Source organism: Schistocerca cancellata, chromosome 8 (genome assembly GCF_023864275.1).
Source record: "Schistocerca cancellata isolate TAMUIC-IGC-003103 chromosome 8, iqSchCanc2.1, whole genome shotgun sequence".
Taxonomy (NCBI): Eukaryota; Metazoa; Arthropoda; class Insecta; order Orthoptera; family Acrididae; genus Schistocerca; species Schistocerca cancellata.
Window position 1 is genome coordinate 550727916 of NC_064633.1, and position 21785 is coordinate 550749700.

Here is a 21785-nt window from a genome sequence, read left to right on the forward strand (position 1 = left end):
GTGGGCACACAGCTGTGTCAAACACCTGGAGAATAAGCCATTAGGATGTGCCTTTCATCGCTAATGCGACACCCTCGTTACTTAAAAATTTATGATATTTACTGAAATGCCTAACAAAATGACAAGAAATATTTTTACATCTGCACACCTGATTATGACAAGTGTCTTTCTACGAGAGTTGAGAGCCATTAACTTATGAAATGAAATGTCACATGACTACTGAATGATATTTTTATGCTTTGGTTTGTGTAATTGCTTATTTCATTTGATATCTGGTTTCCAGCTGTGTTGCAGCATTGCTTTTATAAAATGAGATGCATTTGCTAATGTGAACTCTTTCTGTCAACAGATCTATTAAATGATAATTTTGTAATCCACATTCTTTAAAAAAGGAGCACTTGGAAAGGAAAGAACAATAAGAAGTAACTAGTAACAGTAACACTTAATTTTCTTTTCAGGTACATGGTAATATTTTTTTTACAATCAGTTGTTATGGTGCACCACTTTAATTACATAGACATTAAGATGTGAATATGCATTTCCCTTGTCTGCATTGTTGTTTCCTGTAATATTTTTTCTGCTTGAGCTATGTCATGTTTAGGTATAAGTTGCTGCTGTTTGTCAGGCATAGTGTTACTGAATTTGACTTTGTGTTACTCTTCTAAGCTAGTTTTTCTTGTTTCCTGCATTGCCTTATATTAGTTGTAATATTGCACTTGCTTTGCTAATTTATGCTGCTTGCTTTGCCATTTCTATATTTTGTCATTGATGTTTGTGTTAATTATTTTTTTTTTTTGCTGCATTGCCTCGTCCCTTGGTATATATATCTGAGCTCAGTGGATTTAAGTTAGCTTAAGAGGGGGTAGACTATATAAGAAACTGACTATGGAGAATAGGTAAAGAATGCATTGCGAAGAAAGATTTGGGCCCCAATGAGTATTGTACAATCAGAAATAATTATTTTGAAAGAAATATGAATGGAATACAGGAAGGAGGTATAGGTAGGATTATCTTGGAAATAAATAATGAGGTAAGAAATATGTGAACACATAAATACAGAAAGCATGCTTGGATAGGATTTTTTTGGTGGAAGCAAAGGTTGAAATAAGACGAACGATCTATGGAATGAAGGGAGATCTCCAAGCAAAATACTGCAGTAAACCAAACCCTGTCCTTTCCTCTTTGCTGCCTTTTCCAAATATGTAATTGTGTGTTGTCCTTTCCTTTTGGTGTTATCCCACTATGTGTTTGTGTACCCTTGTGTATTTGTGTTTTTTTCCTGTCTTTATGTGTTTATGTGCTGATGAGAGCTATGTTGTAGAATTTTTCTAATATTCTGTTATTTTCTTTGTAAAGATGCTTAGACATTATTTATTCTGTGTTGTTTTCATGCTCATGTGTGAAGTTGACGTTTCAAAAGTGATTCTGATCTTTTATGTATGTACTCATGTCATCATTCCTGTAACACTGATGTATATGTTTATTTCTACTCTTTTGTAAAGCCCCTATTACTACAAATATTATCTGTATTGTTATGTCTTTAATGTTGTATTTTGTATCTTTGTAATTGTATTCTTATGTTATATAATTGTAATTGACGCCAGTTAATCAAATTAAGTAACTTGAAAGCATTCATTTCACTGCACACATTTCTGTTGGTCATAGTATATGGACAATATGTGAGGAGTAGGGACTGATAGTGTTTGCACGTGTGTTAATAATTCAGCAAGGGACTGGATAACAGCATTGCTGGTTCTAAGGACAATTTCAAAAACTTTGTGAGTGCACAAGTGGTGGTTATGGACTTGCTCTATTATACGCAAGACTCTTCAATGGTGATTGTGCACCTGCACAGTCGCAACAGATGGCTGCTGGCGATCTCTACAAGGACTGCAGTGGGTCTGCATCTTTGATGACCCACCAATACCATTATCTCTACAAGGACTACAGTGGGTCTGCATCTCTGATGACCCACCAATACCATTATTTCTACAAGGACTGCAGTGGGTCTGCATCTCTGGTGGCCCACCAATACTCTCTACCAGGACTGCAGTGGGTCTGCTCTGTGATGACCTACCTACCAATATTCGTCAGAACTTCGAATGACTCAGCTGTGGGTTTGCTCCATTGTGGCCCATTACCTGTCAGGGTGTCAAGAGTCAGCACTGTCTTTCCGTTGGAAGGACACCACTACTTCTTCAAGACTGCATGGAAATCCACTACTTCTGTGTGCAATTTTTTAACTAATGAGACTTTGTGAAAAAAAACTGTAATTACTATTATGATGAATGATCAGGACTGTCTTTATGGACTGTGAGAAAATTTTAGCTTTTGACCAACATTGTATCAATAAGTGTGTGCATTGGATATCTTTGTTAGTGTAATTATGAAAAATTTTATCAAATCATTATTGGCCACTGGCCAAAAACATTTGTAAAATTTTTTGTGGGGAGCATGGGGGCTATGTAAGTAGGCTGTTTATGTTTTCTTTATGTAAGTTTGATGTTTATGTTTTCTTATTGGCAACGTTACGTAGCGCTCTCTGTATGAAAATCACTGGCTGTGCTGTGTGCAGTATGTGGCTAGTTTGAATTGTTGCCTGCCATTGTTGTCATGAACTGCTATAGCTGGATGTGAACAGCAGATTGCGTTGGGCAGTTGGAGGTGAGCCGCCAGCAGTGGTGGACGTGGGGAGAGAGATGGCGGAGTTTTGATAATCTGTAAGACTGAATGTCAATTATGAATATTAAGGTAAATACATTGTTTGTTCTCTATTAATATCTTTCATTTGCTAACTATCCCTATCAGTAGTTAGTACCTTCAGTGGTTTGAATCTTTTATTTAGCTGGCAGTAGTGGCGCTCGCTGTTTTGCAGTAGCTTGAGTAGCGAAGATTTTTGTGAGGTAAGTGATTTGTAAAAGGTATAGGTTAAAGTTAGTCAGGGCCATTGTTTTGTAGGGGTTATTGAAAGTCAGATTGCGTTGCGCTAAATAATATTGTGTGTGAGGTTAAGCACAGGCTTGTATAATTGTTCTAAGTGGACGTTTCACATGTAAAATTGTTCAAAGGGGACGTTTCAGCTTGAGAATGATAGAAAAACAAGAACACGAAATAAATATTTACACAGAAAAAATATAAGCTTCTGTACTGTACCTTCCACAGATCCAAAGTGAAATGGGCCTCGTATATGTGTATTAAGGCAAAATATTAAATATATTTCATTTAGAAGGTAATGACAAAATTGTCAGAAAACATGTAAATGCCCAATACACTGAGATACATATGATGATACATATGATGACTCTTAGACTTTTGTAGCCTTGCAGTTTCAAATAGAAAAATTATTTTCCAACAATTATTTATACTCATCACATTAACGCACTGAATTTGCTAAGAAGTCAGATTTTAAGTAACACTTGCTTTATTTGGTATCACTAATAAGGTATACTGTTATACACATCAATCGGTTCTTCCAGGAGATTCGTCAATGAATTACAAGGAGTCGGCCATCAGTAAAGCCTTTAAGATCTCTTAAACAAAACAGTAACTGCTGATGAACTAATAAACTAATAATAATGACAGGTTACTGAAAATGTTTGTCACTGAATAACGGCACCTTTCGAAACCAGAGTTAGTGACTTTACATCTTTGTGAAGATTATTCGTATCTGAAGTATTGATTACAAGATCTGAGCTGTTGATTTGAAACAGAGATATAAATTTAAATGATAAATTTCATAGAGGAATAAACATATTCAGCAGCATTACTTAGTATCCCTGGTTCCCTAAAAATGCCTCTGCAGGGCGCTGCTGAGGTCACACCACAAAGTGCTTGCGTATGCAAATGATTAGCATAGTAACAATGTAGATAGAAGGAAGCTCATTTACATTTTGTACGTAAGGGAAAATTACGCAGCCGACTGACTATCTGTCTGCTGAATCTCACCGTAAGATCAGCTTAACCGCGAGCCTGGCTGTTCTCCTCAGACCCTATTTACGTAAAAACTCTGGCCTTAAGGTCGTGGTCTACTCACAAAAGTGGCAATACCTTTTATGACCATTCTATCTGAGCCCTTGTAGCTAGTTCCGAAAGAACCACTCTGGTACGTTAGATTGTCAAGCTGTGGTGCCTTCTTGTCACCAACTTCCCCTTCCACGTGTGTCCCTTCAAGTGAAGGAGCGTTTTTCTCAACAAAGATATGGTTTTTAATGTAAATGGTGTAATGATATTACTACCGGTAGCGATATGACATATTCGATCGTAATCCTTACGCATCGCTGGTTCTCTACAACATTCGGAGGCATTGTGTCTTCGGCAGGTCTGCATGCTTTTATTGTCTTGCAGGAACAACAGAAAAGTATCTGCTACAAGAAAAAGTAGTTCCTGTTGCCAACGTAACAGGAGGATAAGGGGAGCGGGGGAGGAAACGTTGACTACTCCTGCAGCTTTTTGGCTGGAGGGGTAGGGGAGACTCCAGAGCGCTTGGGTTGGACATTCTGCGGTGGCGCCAGAAGTTCGAGTATCTCTACGAAAAGGTCTCCTTCCGCTCTAGTGTGTCTGGGGCTACAGCTTGAAATCAGTGGTCCCGGTTCTTTCCTGATTTTTGCTACCTTATGGTTTTCTTCGGAGGAAGGCAACGGCAAACCACCTCCATTAGGACCTTGCCTGGTAAGGCGGTGCGGGTCTCCCGCATCGTCCCCCTACGCTCTGTAAAGAAGCATGGGACTTCATTTTCCATTTTTTCATGGTTTTCTTAAATTAACCAGCTGTAATTCAAATTAATTCACCCTCTCCATCCAGTAGTCCCTCACCTAGGCAGCACGTTGGTGTGCACACAAGGCTGAGAAAAATTGATAATGAGGCTTGAATTTGCCTATCAAGTTACCTGACTCATTAAATGTTAATGCAACTGGCTCATGATTACTAACAGTGATCAAAAACATTATTCCTCAAGTAATTCAGTGCTGTTACTTTGTGAGCCACTGGACGACAAGCCGGCCGGTGTGGCCGTGCGGTTCTAGGCGCTTCAGTCTGGAACCGCGTGACTGCTACGGTCGCAGGTTCAAATCCTGCATCGGGCATGGATGTGTGTGATGTCCTTAGGTTAGTTAGGTTTAAGTAGTTCTAAGTTCTTGGGGACTGATGACCATAGATGTTAAGTCCCATAGTGCTCAGAGCCATTTGAACCACTGGACGACACAACTGCTGAGGCCTGCCCCATGTGTGGATGATACATCGCGGAAAAGCCTCACGTTTACAAAGGAGTTGTTAGCCAGGCCGGGTCCCACCGAAAATTATGAACAGTTTGAAAACGTTATTAAAATACGAGGTTGGAAGTTTTCCGTGGAATGATAGGGCAAAGTGAATGATTAATCGGTTTACTTCTGGAATGCGCAAGTAACTACACACGAAATATCAGTTAACCAGTTGTACTGTTATTTAAATATTATTAACGCTATGGTAAACTTTTGTAACGCAGTAGTGTATTTAGTATAAGCAATACAAGTATGCAGACTTCTTTTATACGAATGAGTGGGTTTATGGTCTTTCGGACATGTACAAAAGAACAGACACCATGCATTTATGTAACTGATTCGCAGTGGGCAATGTATCCACCACATTCAGTGTGGACGGACAGTTACGTTAGACCTCTTGCGGGAATCTCAAAGGAGCGAGTGTGGAGGACGTGGACGGGAACTGTCGATAGATGGCGCTTGGTGGGAATGTGGGTCAGCCGAGGGTCCTACAAAGACAGCCCATGCTGTAGCGATATACACCGTTTGCGGGATAGCCCTGAGGACAGTCGGCTCGCAGCCGTGCTAGAGTGCGGAGCTTCTCCGCGCGCCGTCCGACGCTCCGCTGTCGGCGGTGTTTACTTCCGCGTCGCGATGTTTGTGTCTATCGAGTCCAGTACTAACGTACACCATGGCGCACTCGTACCGCCGTGCAACGATCAAAGTAACGTTTCAGGCCGAACACCCACGACCCAGAGCTTTCGAAGTCGAACAGTTCATACGTGAGGATCTACGTTTGAACCCCCAGGACGTAATCGGCATACATTTTTCCATCACTGGAAGTGTTGTCTAAATCAAGATGTCGACGGAGGAAATTTGCAATGACATAATTCACCGTCATGCCACCGGACTGAAATTTGAACACTCTGATGGACATATGGGTGCTGTGACAGTCGCCCATGCTGGATTCGGCCTCCGGGCATTGCGGGTGTTTGAGCTCCCGTTCGAGGTTCCTCAGGATGAGGTCATTGCCGCTTTCCAACCATATGGCACCATCTTATGTCACGTGGCGGAGAAGTGGCAAACATTTACGACCTACCCCGTATTAAATGGCCTCCGGCAAATAAAAACTGAGCTGACGAAACATGTCCCATCGTACCTGCTGATTGGCGGTGTGAGGGCCATCGTCAGGTACGATGGACAGCCACGAACGTGCGCAGGATGTGGCCAGGAGGGACATGTACGTTCCGAATGCTTACACCGCCGTTTAATACAGACGCCGTTAAGTGAAGAGACCCAGGCTTCGACGGTCACGTCCTTACCCATCACCTACGCCAAGGTAGCACAGGACCCCGTCGTACCAATCTCGATTGCGCCAGCAGCATCGTCAACGCCACCCGTCGCAGCACAACGCGCCGACGACACAAGCACGGCGTCGCCTCCAGTGCTCGCTTCAGGACCGTCCGGGTTGCAGACCGAAACCGATGTTTCTGTTGGAACCGTGGGCGTCGACCTCGGTGTCGTGCCGACGTCTGCCTTTGTCCAGACGGGTTCGGCGTCAGACGACGGGCGACCACATTCTGATTCAGAAGGCCACATCAGAAAACAGCGGTCGCCTCGCAAACACAGGAAACGACGACGAACGCCTTCCGATGACGCCCTTTCTCAGACGGCCCCGCGAGATGTCGACCTGTTGTCTGACGGTGATCTCCCACATTGCGTCCAGTCACGCGATGCAGCAGCAACAGGCGCCCCTCCTGTGACGCCTCCTCTCCCAGCCTGGGACGTGTCCTCGCCGTTGTCAACGAATGATGACGGCGGTCCCCCTGCCACTCATGTTGCGGAATCCACAACACCCGTTCCGGAAGTACGTGACCGCCACATGTCCACGTCGTCAGCTTCCTGGGCCGATGACGTTGAAGAAGAAGTGGAACAGACTGCCAGCGTGTCTGCACAGGAGTCCACCTTGCGACACTGGGGCTGGCGTCCCGCCAGTAATTATCACCACTGCGGGACCACCGGCGCGTCTCCACCTGCCGGCTACTTCTACCGCACGTTCTGCAAATACTGGGGATGGCCGCACACAGCAATATCGTATCGCCACGATGAATCTTGCCACCATTCGTGCCCCCCATAAACTGGCCATGTTAAGAGACACTATTTACTCTGCGGATGTGGATATAGCACTCTTACAAGAGGTGTTTGTGGCTGACTTCCTAGTTCCCACCGGATACAACGCCCATGTTTCCCCCGCATCCGATACCGGTGGCGGCGTCGCCATCCTGCTACGCGACGGACTCCCTGCAGAGGACGTCATCTACCTCCCCACTGCGCGAAGTATAGCCCTCACACTGTTCGGCGTGCGTATTATTAATATCTACGCTCCGTCCGGAACTGGCCGCCGTCATGACCGACAAACTTTTTTTGCCAAAAGCGTCACACCCCTCTTCACCTGTCCGCAGGACGATTTGGTACTCGGTGGGGATTTTAACTCGACACAAGAGCCCGCGGACCAACTCCCGCGACATTCCCCTTGTGCATCTCTCTCAGTGGTAATCGACCGTCTACGACTTGTTGACATATGGAAAAAGCTCCACGGAATTCAACCGGGCTATACATTCTACACCTCTCAACCGTCAAGCCGCATAGATCGCATCTCCGTTACTCGTTCCCTTACTGATGGCACACGTCATGCGGAAGTCTGGCCTTTCAGACCATGATGCGTACCTCTGTGACGTCACTCTCGCCCGACAGCAAGTGTGGCATAGTGGTGGTCTGTGGAAACTCAATGTCGCTCACCTGACCTCCTCAGACTGTCGCCGTATAGTCGAAGAAGCGTGGGCACGCTGCCACCATCGTCGAGAAGCCTGTGACTCCACCTTATCATGGTGGCTCTCCTGTGCAAAGCCGACCCTTAGGAAGACTCTGATGAGTTATGGGAAGGAATTAAAGGCGTGGCAAACTAATACCCTGCACTTCTACTACGCCATACTACGTGACTGTACGACGATGCCTTTCTCGCCAACCCGGCAGTCGATGGTCCATCGCATGAAGGCGCAGATATCCTCGACCATGCGGCGTAACTTGGAAGGCACTGTAGTCCGTTCTCGAGTTTCTAATCGAATCCCTCAAGAACGTCCGTCGATGTACCACCTCCTTCAGGAAAGACAACGACGACGACGAGCTCTGATCCAAGTCCTCACTGATGTGGAAGGGCGCCGGCACGACACCCAACAAAGCATCGGTCGTACTCTCCATGCTCATTTTGCCGGGCTATACGCAGCCGTACCGCATTCTGCAGCACTGATCATAGAAGTCGCTCAGCTTACTACTAACACTCTTCCGGAGGATGCAGTGCATGACTTCCAAGACGACGTAACCACAGATGAATTGGTACATGCTATCAAGGCGGGTTCCGATAACAGATCTCCTGGACCTGACGGTATACCCATCGAATTTTATAAAAGTTTTCACTATTTCCTGGCTTCCACGTGGACGGCAATCGCACAAGAGCTGATGTCACCGATGACAGTGGTCCCGAGCGTCTTTCTAGAAGGCATTATTATCCCCGTACATAAACCGCGCGGGTTACTGAGGGCCCAGGACTATCGACCAATTACTGTGCTCAACAGCGACATGAACATATTCACACGGCTACTGGCATCGCGACTCAAGAAGGTCGCACGTTACGTCACATCCTGCGACCAGACTTCCCTAGGAGGCGACAGCAACATCCGTACGGCCCTTTGCCGTTACAGAGACATGATAGCATTAGCGCATTATCTGCGTCTCCCTGGCGCCTTGGCTTCACTGGACTTTAGCCAGGCTTTCGACCGTGCTGACTACTTCTATTTACGGACAGTTCTTCAGCATATGGGTTTTCCTGGCGGTATTGTCACAGTGGTTATGCGCCTGGTGAGTAGTGCAACCTCTAAAATCATGTAAAATGGTCGCCTTACACCGTCCCTGGTCATCGCACGATCTGTACGACAAGGCTGCCCTCTTTCCACGATTTTGTATGCTTTCGCCTTGGAACCCCTGCTCCAGGGCATGCGCCAACGTTTGGAAGGCATGGCTGTGCAAGGCCACCGTTTTTGTTGTACAGCCTACGCAGACGACACTATACACCCTCGCTCAAAGTCCGTCAACTGCACATACGGTTCACGTCCACGCTGTCGCGGCATGCTACCAGTGTTAAAGACTGCGATGGAGCTCCGTATGCCACGGCAAACTGGCTGACACTGACGGCGGCGGTGCACAAATGCTGCGCAGCTAGCGCCATTCGACGGCCAACACCGCGGTTCCTGGTGTGTCCGCTGTGCCGTGCGTGTGATCATTGCTTGTACAGCCCTCTCGCAGTGTCCGGAGCAAGTATGGTGGGTCTGACACACCGGTGTCAATGTGTTCTTTTTTCCATTTCCAGGAGTGTAGATCTGCTACCCAGAACCCACGCCTACGCCATGAGAAGACACGTTTGGACGAGCTGGCATGCTGTAGGCGGATACACTTCAGGAGCTCCTGTAAGAACTGGTCTTTAACTAAAAGTCGCATGACGACTTTAATTAAAAAAAACTTTTCCTTATTTATTCCTCATAATTTGTTCTTAAAGGAAAAATAAATTTGAGTTTGCCTCTGAGAAAAAAAAAGAATTGTTCCAAAAGATTGCTCCTTCGCCAACAAGACGAAGGAGACTCATTTTTGTTCACTGGAAGGAGAAACCAGTATAATTGGAGTCTACTAAAAAAGTGGTTAACTCAACGGCCCAGTAAGCAGGAGGTCGCGGTTTCGAATCCCAGTCTACGACACATTTTTGAATCGTCTCTGCTGATTCCGCACAAAGTCTCGAAGCAGCTGACATCTATAATTCCATTCCTTTCTCCCCCTCCACCTTCTATTTACACAATGCAAACTTCATTGAGAAAGTGAAACTCAATTTTTCTGTTTTTATGATCATGGTTGTCATTGTTAGGAAGTAAGATACTACATAACCCAGTAAACCATGTAGAAGATCCTTTCAAAGCAATCTTCACAATTAAATTGAATAACTGATGACTAATATTCGTACAGTATAAAAGACGTGTTTTTTTTCAGGTAACATGGTCAGATTTGGTTGGTTGATTGCGGAACAAAGTACGAGGGTATCGGTCTCGTCGGGTTAGGGAAGGATGGGAAAGGAATTCGCCCGTGTCCTTTTTAAAGGAACAAAAAATGTTCAAATGTGTGTGAAATCTTATGGGACTTAACTGCTAAGGTCATCAGTCCCTAAGTTTACATACCACTTAACCTAAATTATCCTAAGGATAAACACACACACCCATGCCCGAGGGAGGACTCTAACCTCCGCCGGTACCAGCCGCACAGTCCATGAGTGCAGCGCCTGAGACCGCTCGGCTAATCCCGCGCGGCTTTCAAAGGAACCTTTCCAGCATTTGCCTGAAGCGATTCAGGGAAATCACGGAAAATCTAAATGAGGCTGACTGCACGTGGGTTTGAACCGTCGTCCTCCCGAATGCGAGTCCAGTGATAACCACTGTGCCACTTGGTTTGGTGGTACGATTTCGTACGAAGCATGTTATCTATGTTAATCATCCTTTACCCATGTATTATCACCACAAAGGAAACTATTTTAATTAAGAATTAGCAATAACATACGCAAAGGTAGATTACAACCGTCGTCTTCGCGATAATATGTACGTTGTTAATGCTATCACGTACTGACTAAAAAAAACACAAACAGGGAAAATTAGTCCTCTATCTGTGGAACACCATTATCATCAATGTCGTCGTCGTCGTTCTCGTGTTCACCGTGGTTTTCATCCTCATGGTCGTCTCTTCTCGGTCAGCTTCGAAACACAGGCGCACGGAGTGGCTGCGCGGTTTGAGGCGCCATGTCACGGATTCCGCGGCCCCTGCCGCCGGATGTTCGGGTGCTTCCTCGGGCATGGGAGTTTGTGTGTTGTTCTTAGCATTAGTTAGTTTAAGTAGTGTGTAATTCTAGGGATCTATGACCTCAGCAGTTTTGTCCCTCAGGAATTCACACACATTTTGACATTTTTCTAAACACATATAAAATAATAATCACGTTTTCCTACTCGTTAATTAATAAAGATTTTTATTAATTTATGGCCTCATTGGCTTCTGATAATTAATGTCACTCGATTATCAAATGTAACATTGATATCTCCAGCCCGTGAGGCTGTGGCACCGCAGCTGCTGTCAAGACAAGTCAGGTTACAGAACACGGCGGCAGCTGCAGCGCCCCGTTGCCGTTCAGCGGTGCCCAGAGGACAAGCAGTCGTAGCCCGAGGCCACTTGCGGCTCCTAAATCAGGACTTGGGGAGTCCCGCAGCTGCAGTGCGGGTACTCGTCCGGCGTGATGCGGCCCGCCATTAAATTTTACTCTCGATCTGACGCAAACGGCGGGACGCTCGGCTGGCTGCGAGGAAGTCAAGCGTGGCGGCGGTGAAACAGAAAGCGAGCCGGCCCCACCGAAGAGCCAACCTGTTACTCCGGACCGTGACGCAGCGGTCTGGGCCGTTCTGACGTAAACTGGCCGCCTCACCCGACTTCTCCGAGGTAGCCTGTCTGGAATCCGAAAACATCGAAGCTGCAGAAAACCAACTCGCAAGGGTAAGCTTACTTTACCCTCACTTGATTCTATAAATTTGACGCTAAATGCATTTTACCTCAGTAAACGGGCCTATTGTGTAGATTACCATATGCCTGAGAACAATAAGTATAACTGTAGGTTTTGTTAATTTGCGGTTGTTTTTTAAAGTCAGTTTACGTTCCCGCCCTGGAGCTTTGAAACGTTTCCATAGAAAATGTGGACTTGAAAACTCGTATTAAATTACTGATTCCAAATTTCATTTAAAAACTTCTACAGACACATTATTTATGTGCTCTTGAGCACAGTACATTCGACTTAGCTACAGATCTCACTCTTCTCCCAACTGAATTCAAAATTTAACAAACTCAACAAACATGTCAGCTCGCCAAAGATGGCGTAATTTCAAACATACGTGAAATTTAAAGACATACATCGAATTCTATCAATCAGTACGATTTCACAAAAAAAATTTACATTTTGGATAGAATATGTTAATGCTAGTGCTCAGATTACAGAAAAGACTGCATAAAATTTTTTAAAACATTACCATATTACTATGTCATTAGAAAAATTTAAATGTTTTCGCAGTCGAATTTGGTGTGACAGAATATCGCGCATAATACTTAGTTACACAAACATTACTAAAGATAAGAGAGAGAATCTGAAATGACCAAACTTAACCCCACGCCAAGAGAATAACAAAATCAATTAACGCCAGCGATTCTCAGTGTGTGGGGCGTGACCCTCTAGGCGGGCGTCATAAAGTAAATGGAGCGCGCAAGCTCACTGAAAAGAAATTTTATATATATATATATATATATATATATATATATATATATATATATATATATATATATATATATATATGAATTTATAGCTTGAGTAATTTATTTAAAGGAGAACAAAGAAAAATATATTATGACAAAATAAAAATACTAAATTTACATTTACAATCATATTATGCACTTATAAATAGGACAGTGTCAATACTGCATAAAGCATTTAATATATAACTTTTGAATATCACACTAAAAAACAAGTTTTATAACTATTAGTAACTCCCTTGGATCTGTATTGCAGAATAAAAGTTTTCAGGGCACCGTTATATTAGAAACAGACACTCTTGAGCTACTTTTCTATTTTTACTATTACGCCTCGACTTTTTTATGCATATTGTATACTCTTCATTTGACAGAGTGCTGTAAGCACCGTATGGTGTAACTACTACTTTTTGGTTTTACGGACCTGACGTTAGCAATAAATATTTCCGAAACTAGTAAGCCAGTAATAATGTTAACACAGGAAGCATGGCAAACGTGAGTCTGCCTTTCTTCAGTCTTCTAAGATAAGCTACAGAGAGTGTCTTCATTTTCTCGTTCCTGCGTGTTTTCAGAACGCAAACTGATCTTCTTCCAAATCGGCTTGTAGCAATAATTCCACAACACGCAAGGAATTCTTGAAAACAGAAAATGAGATGTACGCAGGAGTACCTGCTGCACAGTATGTGGTAATCTCTTAACTCGCACAGTCATTGCCGTCCAACTGAGATGCTGAGAGACACTGTACAGAGACAGCTACAGTGCAAATTTACATTATCTCGTCGCACTTTCGAAGTCTATTTTTCAAGTGTGGCCGGAAAACGAAGATCATTCCTATTGAGAGCTGAAGTTATCTCCACCCCAGAGACTTGGAGGATAGGTCACGTCTTCTTATTAGTTTGAAGAAACAAAGTGTTAGCAAAAAGATAGCCTTAACAGAAGTGCCTTGAGGTCCCAGTTGGTTCCACGTCAGTTAAGTAACTTGAACTGACTGTAAACGCTGCACAGGGATTTCTCCCTCTCTTAAGCAATGTGACCGTGATCACTGGCAGTTAGTTCGATTTAACCAATTTTAGACAAATGCGACCGAGTAAAAATTAATCACCACTGGAAACAAGAAAATGAACATACTGATTCATTCGGGTGTGCGATACTTACGCCTCCACAGCACCCTGCGGGCTTTTGCAAGGTGGTCGAGGTGAACTCAGCCAGGGCCGATTGCGAACAACTGGGCCCCACAGTTCCAGTTTAGAGAGTTCAGCAGAAACGACCACTAGAGATAACCAAACCACTTCCGCCTCAGAAGTCGCTTTCAGCAATCAAATAAGTCAACAATAGAAGCCCAGTTCTTTGAAACTGGACACACTGTTCATAATAATGAAAGCAATCCAAAGATATATAAAGCAGAAGCAGAACACTGGACATCCTGCAACGTTTATAATGTGTTAAGCTATTGAAACAGAGTGGTCTTATATTCAGGAGCGTGGAGACTCCAGTCTACATCCAGCCACTGTGATATAGGTTTTCTATGTTTTGCAAAATTACTTCAGGCAAATTCCATAAGTCTATGCCTGCCTACTTGTTCCATGCTTGTCAAACTACATCCTTAAATATGCAAAAGTTTGTACATATAAATTACATTGTTTTTATTATACTTAAATTGTATCCCACCTATTGCAAGCTCTTATTTCATCTTGTTTTCTTTTGCTCCTTAAAAAATTAATTCGACACAAAAATGTAAGAATATTCTGTAATATTTCTGTTATGATTTACGTAATTTCTCGTAGTAATAAAACGATTATGCTCTCGGGCAGCGTTCTTGTTCCTCCGTTTATCATGTTTACAGAGGAGAAAGAGTGTAAGCGAATATCTTTGGTCGTATAGGACGTTTAGTTTCATATTTCAGCTTGTTGCCGATATACAGAGTGTAACAGGTATAAATGGAATATTTTCATATGTGGTACCTTGATGTGTTGCTTTTACTCTGAGTCGAACAATCTCCTCGCAAACACGTCGCATAAATTACTACCCAATGTTTTCTGCACGGTCGTAGCTGTACGACTAAGTAAACTACACCTGTCAATATAGATTAACCACTTTGCGTCCACGAGTCCGCATTTCAACACCAGACCTGCTGTCCTGGGAAAAATGAGCATTAACAGCTTGCTCTTGCCATATGTGCAGTTGGAGGTACTGGGTGATCAAAAAGTCAGTATACATTTGAAACCTGAATAAATCACGGAATAATGTAGACAGAGAGGTACAAATTGACACACATGCTTGGAATGACATCGGGTTTTATTAGAACCAAAAAAATACAAACGTTCAAAAAATGTCCGACAGATGGCGCTTCATCTGATCAGAATAGGAATAAATATCATAACAAAGTAAGACAAAGCAAAGATGATTTTCTTTACAGGAAATGCTCAATATGTCCACCATCATTCCTCAACAATAGCTGTAGCCGAGGGATAACGCTGTGAACAGCACTGTAAAGCATGTCCGGAGTTATGGTGAGGCATTGGCGTCGGATATTGTCTTTCAGCATCCCTAGAGATGTTGGTCGATCACGACACACTTGCGACTTCAGGTAACCCCAAAGCCAATAATTGCACATACTGAGGTCTGGGGACCTGGGAGGCCAAGCATGACGAAAGTGGCGGCTGAGCACACGATCATCACCAAACGACGCGCGCAAGAGATCTTTCACGCGTCTAGCAATATGGGGTGGAGCGCCATCCTGCATAAACATCGTACGTTCCAGCAGGTGTTTATCAGCCAGACTGGGGATGATGCGATTCTGTAACATATCGGCGTACCTCTCACCCGTCACGGTAGCAGTTTTTCTGTCCAGCGCCATTTTGAGAACTTTTTTTGGTTCTAATAAAACCCCATGTCATTCCAAGCATGTGTGTCAATTTTTACCTCTCTATCTACATTATTCCGTGGTTTATTAAGTTTTCAAATTTATACTGACTTTTTGATCACCCGGTACTATCCAACATAAAAACATATGACTTGTAATAGCTTAATTATTAGTCTGTAAATAATATAAATAATGTGATGTTTTCCAGTACACCATCACGTCACCAATAGAAATATCCGCGCTTATACCGGTTACACCCCCTATGTACAACTGAAGTCAACTTACAGGATTTTTTTCCGTAGTATTCGTTCACAGCCGCTCTTATGTTTTTCCGATTTTATGAACCATAATCTCCCTCAGATGCGATTGTTCCTCTAAGTCATGACTTATCAGAAATAAAATCCGAGATACGAATGGTCGACGGATGTTTATTCATAAAATATATTTGATTTATTGATGATCACGGCTCGAACACAATGTTGTCGGTGTATTATTACCTTCACGCACACGGCCAGCGAATATTTGCCCAGGGGCACGGGCGAAAGGTTGTTAATCCGCCGTAACCTTCACCGCCCGACGGCAGAACTGATTTACGGTGACGACGGACGGAGCCTCGCCGAGTGCAGCCCGCCCCTCGCAGGCGCCTGTGTGTGGGAGGCGTGTGGGGGCGGAGCGCGCCTTGTACGGGCCAAGCCGGCGCGGCGGTCAGCGCCTGTCCACTGTCTGTCCCCTGGCCCGGCGCACGTTTCAATTAGGCGCCGCCTAATTACTAATTAGAATGCGCCGGTGACGTTCGCGCGCGAGCTCTATTAATCTCTGTCGGCGCGCGCACGGCCTAATTTATACCCACAATGTCTTCATTCTTTTGTGGCCACTTAATTAGGGGAGGCGCGCAGGCCAGCCGCAGCCAGTGGTATCGCCTCGCTTCTCGTCGTGCCGCCGACCCGGGTCGCCGTGGCCCCCCGGCTGTGGTCCGCTGCGATGCGCGCTGCGGGGCTGCATACTGCGCAGGGGCGTCGCTCTGCTACACGAGTGGGTGCGTCCAGAGGCGGCGCTAGATACGAGGACTCCGGCGCGCAGTGCGCGATTGTTCTCCCAAAAGCCGAATAACCTAGATGCTAGCCGTAGTGTCAGCGACTACTCGCCAAGTGGCGAGCGCCTTGAACCGGACGTAAGTACATTACCTTGCTGTTAGTCCCTCTAGGAACAACGTATATTCGAGATTCGGTAGCTCTTAGGAATGGGGACTGATTCGGTAATCGTAATTAGTGCAGCTGCTTCCACAGTACTGTCGTGAGGCAGTACGTTAAGGAAGAAGAAGGAACGGAGAAAAAGAAGGAGAAGAAAAAGAAGAAAGCGGAGAAACGTAAGTATTAACAAATAAAAAGTAAATATCTGTCCATAATATACTTTTTAAATTTAATTTTAAGACTGAATTTAATTTTTACGTGTATTGGAGATTTTTGTTGAAATTTGTTGTAATTGTTGTAGTTATTCCATGAGCATGTTACATACTTTCAGGAATGATGAAGAAAGGTAAATGTATCAATTACGGTAAGGGATCCTCGTCCGGAAACGAGCGAGTCGAGAATTATAAGTGAAAATCGTACCGATATCTCTGACAGTGGAATATACAGGGTGTTACAAAAAGGTACGGCCAAACTTTCAGGAAACATTCCTCACACACAAAGAAAGAAAATATTTTATGTGGACATGTGTCCGGAAACGCTTACTTCCATTTTAGAGCTCATTTTATTACTTCTCTTCAAATCACATTAATCATGGAATGGAAACACACAGCAACAGAACGTACCAGCGTGACTTCAAACACTTTGTTACAGGAAATGTTCAAAATGTCCTCCGTTAGCGAGGATACATGCATCCACCCTCCGTCGCATGGAATCCCTGATGCGCTGATGCAGCCCTGGAGAATGGCGTACTGTATCACAGCCGTCCACAATACGAGCACGAAGAGTCTCTACATTTGGTACCGGAGTTGCGTAGACAAGAGCTTTCAAATGCCCCCATAAATGAAAGTCAAGAGGGTTGAGGTCAGAAGAGCGTGGAGGCCATGGAATTGGTCCGCCTCTACCAATCCATCGGTCACCGAATCTGTTGTTGAGAAGCGTACGAACAGTTCGACTGAAATGTGCAGGAGCTCCATCGTGCATGAACCACATGTTGTGTCGTACTTGTAAAGGCACATGTTCTAGCAGCACAGGTAGAGTATCCCGTATGAAATCATGATAACGTGCTCCATTGAGCGTAGGTGGACGAAACTAAAATGAGCTCTAACATGGAAATGAAGCGTTTCCGGACACATGTCCACACAACATCTTTTCTTTATTTGTGTGTGAGGAATGTTTCATCAAAATTTGGCCGTACCTTTTTGTAACACCCTGTATATACCAATAGTGTTGCTGCTACTACTGTACGACTGTCAATGTTCGCTGTTGGTAGTATGGACCAAAAAAGAAAAAAACTCTAGTAAATATCTACTCTACAATGCATGCCTTAAGAGCTATGACCACTTGTGGATGATATGTTTCGCAGTAGCGAAGTTGGATAAGAGCTAACAGCTCATAAGGTGCGCTTTTTAGAGCCAATATTTACTGACCGCCGGCCGTTGTAGCCGAGCGGTTCTAGGCTCTTCAGTCAGGAACCGCGCTGCTGCTACAGTCGCAGGTTCGAGTCCTGCCTCGGGCATGGATATGTGTGATGTCCGTAGGTTAGTTAGGTTTAAGTAGTTCTAAGTCTAGGGGACTGACGACCTTAGATGTTAAGTCCCATAGCGCTTAGAGCCATTTACTGACCATTTATTTCTTGTTTTGGTCCCTACTGCCACCTCTGAAAATAGTCTATCCTTTATATTTAGCCACAATAGTACTGACACAAGTATTCCACTAAATTAGAACGATTCCCCCCGTCTCTCTCTCTCTCTCTCTCTCTCTCTCTCTGTGTGCGTGTGTGTGTGTGTGTGTGTGTGTGTGTGTGTGTGTGTGTGTGTGTGTGTGTGTGTGTGTGTGTGCACGCGAGCGCGCGCTCGTGCGCGATAATGACGCGAACCCTGAAAAATGAAACTTTCTGACGCGATGTTTCGTAAAAGAAATTGCTATGGCAACATAAAGTATACTCGTTACATAGAAGACAGCCAATTGGGCAATAAATACATTTAGATATAAACTGTTTCCTTTATTTGTTTACCCTTTTATCCACAAAAAACAAATAAACGTTTTCATTCGCGTTAATTATTAACGACTCGAGCAAATATTTGTATTCTCATTCACGTATAATGCATTATAATATTTATCTGCAAGATACAGCTGTAAACTCTGTCAGAAAATTCTAACTACCCACACACACTTGTACACATGTGGAAGAACAGCAAGCATCTGAGTATGCATGGTTTAGAAATACCTACTCTGAGATTTGTTTCCCGTTGTTTTTAATTATATGAATTTTTTATTGTCTATTACTACTGTGGCTTTGACACCTACTATTATCCTATTATTATTATACTGTAATTCATGTGCATTGGCGACCACGTAGTTTGTGACTGTGTGGCAGAATATTTTTGTTTTATTCTGAAGAGAGTAACTGTAAAAACTCCTAAACAAAGGGAGACTACTGCATAATTGTTGTAAAACAAAACAGAAGGCTTTAGATGGAATGAAGTTGAATGAAACGCGTTTTGAGATCAAGAGAGGAATGTGGAAACATTCAGTATCTACAACGCTGATTATTATCGGAACATGTTTCTCGAAACCCTAAGAAGTTCCGAACGTATTAAGAGGCTGTTAGTTACTCCATAGTTAGCGGACAGTCACTCACAGTCGACATAGGAACTGAAACAATGGGTCGCTCCGATTTCAAATGTTCCTTCACAAAGGAAATCCCAGGTGAATGGCCAACGTTTAATTGTCGTTCCATTGAAAAGGTGAGTGAAATAAATGTTAGTGGCGTTGAGAAACATTTGAAACTGTTAAAACTGTACAAAGCTCCTGGTCCACATGGAATCTCTGTTAGATTCTATTAAGAATCTCCGGTTGAGTTAGTCCTTCTTTTAACTATAATCTGCCGTGTTCCTCGAACAAAAAAATCGTGCCCATTAGCTGGCAGAAAGCACAGGTCAACCCTTGTATAAATAGGATAGCAAAAGTGATCCACAAAACTACCATCCAAAATCCCTTACAGTTATTTTAACAAACGTAGTGACGTATCTCGAACGCGGTGATTGGCAAAAGTACTGGATGAATGGCTAAGGGAATCACATACAGCATCCATCTTATTTGCTCGATTGTCCCACCGTTCCTCCAGGAATCGGAAAAAATCGGAAGTCTTTGCTCAGCTAGTATATTCGCTTTGACGCCCGCTTGTCAGCCTTGGAGAACCTACACTATTGTATCGAAATAACAATAAGAAACTGTACTATTGAACATGAGCGAACTGTGTAGGTGGCACGAAGGGCACTATTGACCCATAAATAATGCTAGCGATAAATGTGTGTCCGGTGACGGTCTTTTGTTTATGATGCCACTAGTAAGAAATGACGCTGTAGAAATGGCAATGTGAAAAACGTGAGCGATTACAGTCGCTGCCCAAGGGAGAGGGCCCTTCTCATAGGTTGAAGATAGGAATACTAGGGATAGCAGAACTTGGTTGATTGTAAAACAGTTCATCCTTCTTGCTTTTTTTTTTAAAATCAATTGTTGGGCTACCTCTGTGACTGTTCCCTTGAGGGGGCCTAGGCTAAGATGATAAAAGGGATGCGACAGGGATATGCTCATATACCGATGTCGGTAGTGTTGTATACACAAGGTGTACAAGGACAGTGCATTAGCAAAACTGTTATTTGTACTGAGGTGATCCAGGTGAAAAGATCTCAGATTTCATTATGACTATGCAAAAGAAAACTATTAACAACAGCATGACATGGGCAGAAGCATATGTGCCCTTATGTTACATATAGTTTTAATGATATACAATATATCTCTTTGAGCCACTTACATAGTTAACATGATACCTGTAAATTGTTAACGTATGTTCTATGAATGCTGAAGATTTGATGGGTAGATCACATAACTAATGAGGAAGTATTGAATAGGATTGGGTAGAAGAGAAGTTTGTGGCACAACTTGACCAGAAGAAGGGATCGGTTGGTAGGACATGTTCTGAGGCAACAAGGGATCACCAATTTAGTACTGGAGGGCAGCGTGGAGGGTAAAAATCGTAGGGGGAGACCAAGAGTTGAATACACTAAGCAGATTCAGAAGGATGTAGGTTGCAGTAGGTGCTGGGAGATGAAGAAGCTTGCACAGGATAGAGTAGCATGGAGAGCTGCATCAAACCAGTCTCGGCACTGAAGACCACAACAACAACAATGTTCTATATTTTTTATATTAGTACATTTCTTCTGCTCATTGTACAGGGGCCTGAAGATGGCATCAATGTAATGCCGAAACTGGTTGCACATAGAAGTTCATAAAATAAAATTAACTTCTACAAATCATACGGCTGTTGGTAAATTATTGCATCAAGAAGTTCATGCCAGCCGTCGTCCCACGATCCATAAAGGACCAACGAAGATACGACAAACGTGTCCGTTATGACAGTGCGGCGAAATTTGGCGTTAATGGGCTATGGCAGCAGACGATCGCCGGGAGTTCCTTTAGTAACAGAAACACATCACCTACAGCGCCTCTCCTGGGCTCTTGCCCGTAGCGGTTGGAGCGTAACGACTGGAAAATCGTGGCATAGACGACTCCAAATTTTAGTTAGTAAGAGATGAGGGTAAGGTTCGAGTGTGACGTAGACCCAACGAAGCAGTGGACCCAAGTTGTGAACAAGGCGATGTGAAAGCTGGTGATAGCTCCATAATGAATGGTGTGGGCTGTGTTTACGTGGAATGGACTGGGTCCTCTGATCCAACTGAACCGTTCGTTGACTGGAAATAGTTATATTGGGCTACCAGGACACCATTTGCAGCCATTTATGGATTTCATGTTCCCAAAGAACAATGTCATGTCACTGGCAATAACTGTTCACGACTGGTTTTAATATCATTCTGGACAGTTTGAGCGAATGATTTGGCCACACAGGTCGCCTGACATGAATCTAACCCAACATTTATGGGACATAATCGAGAGGTTGGTTCGTGCATAAAATTCTACGCCGGCACCACTTTCGCCGTTATGGGCGGCTATAGAGGCATCCTGGCTCAATATTTCTGCAACGGACTTCCAAAGACTTATTGAGTT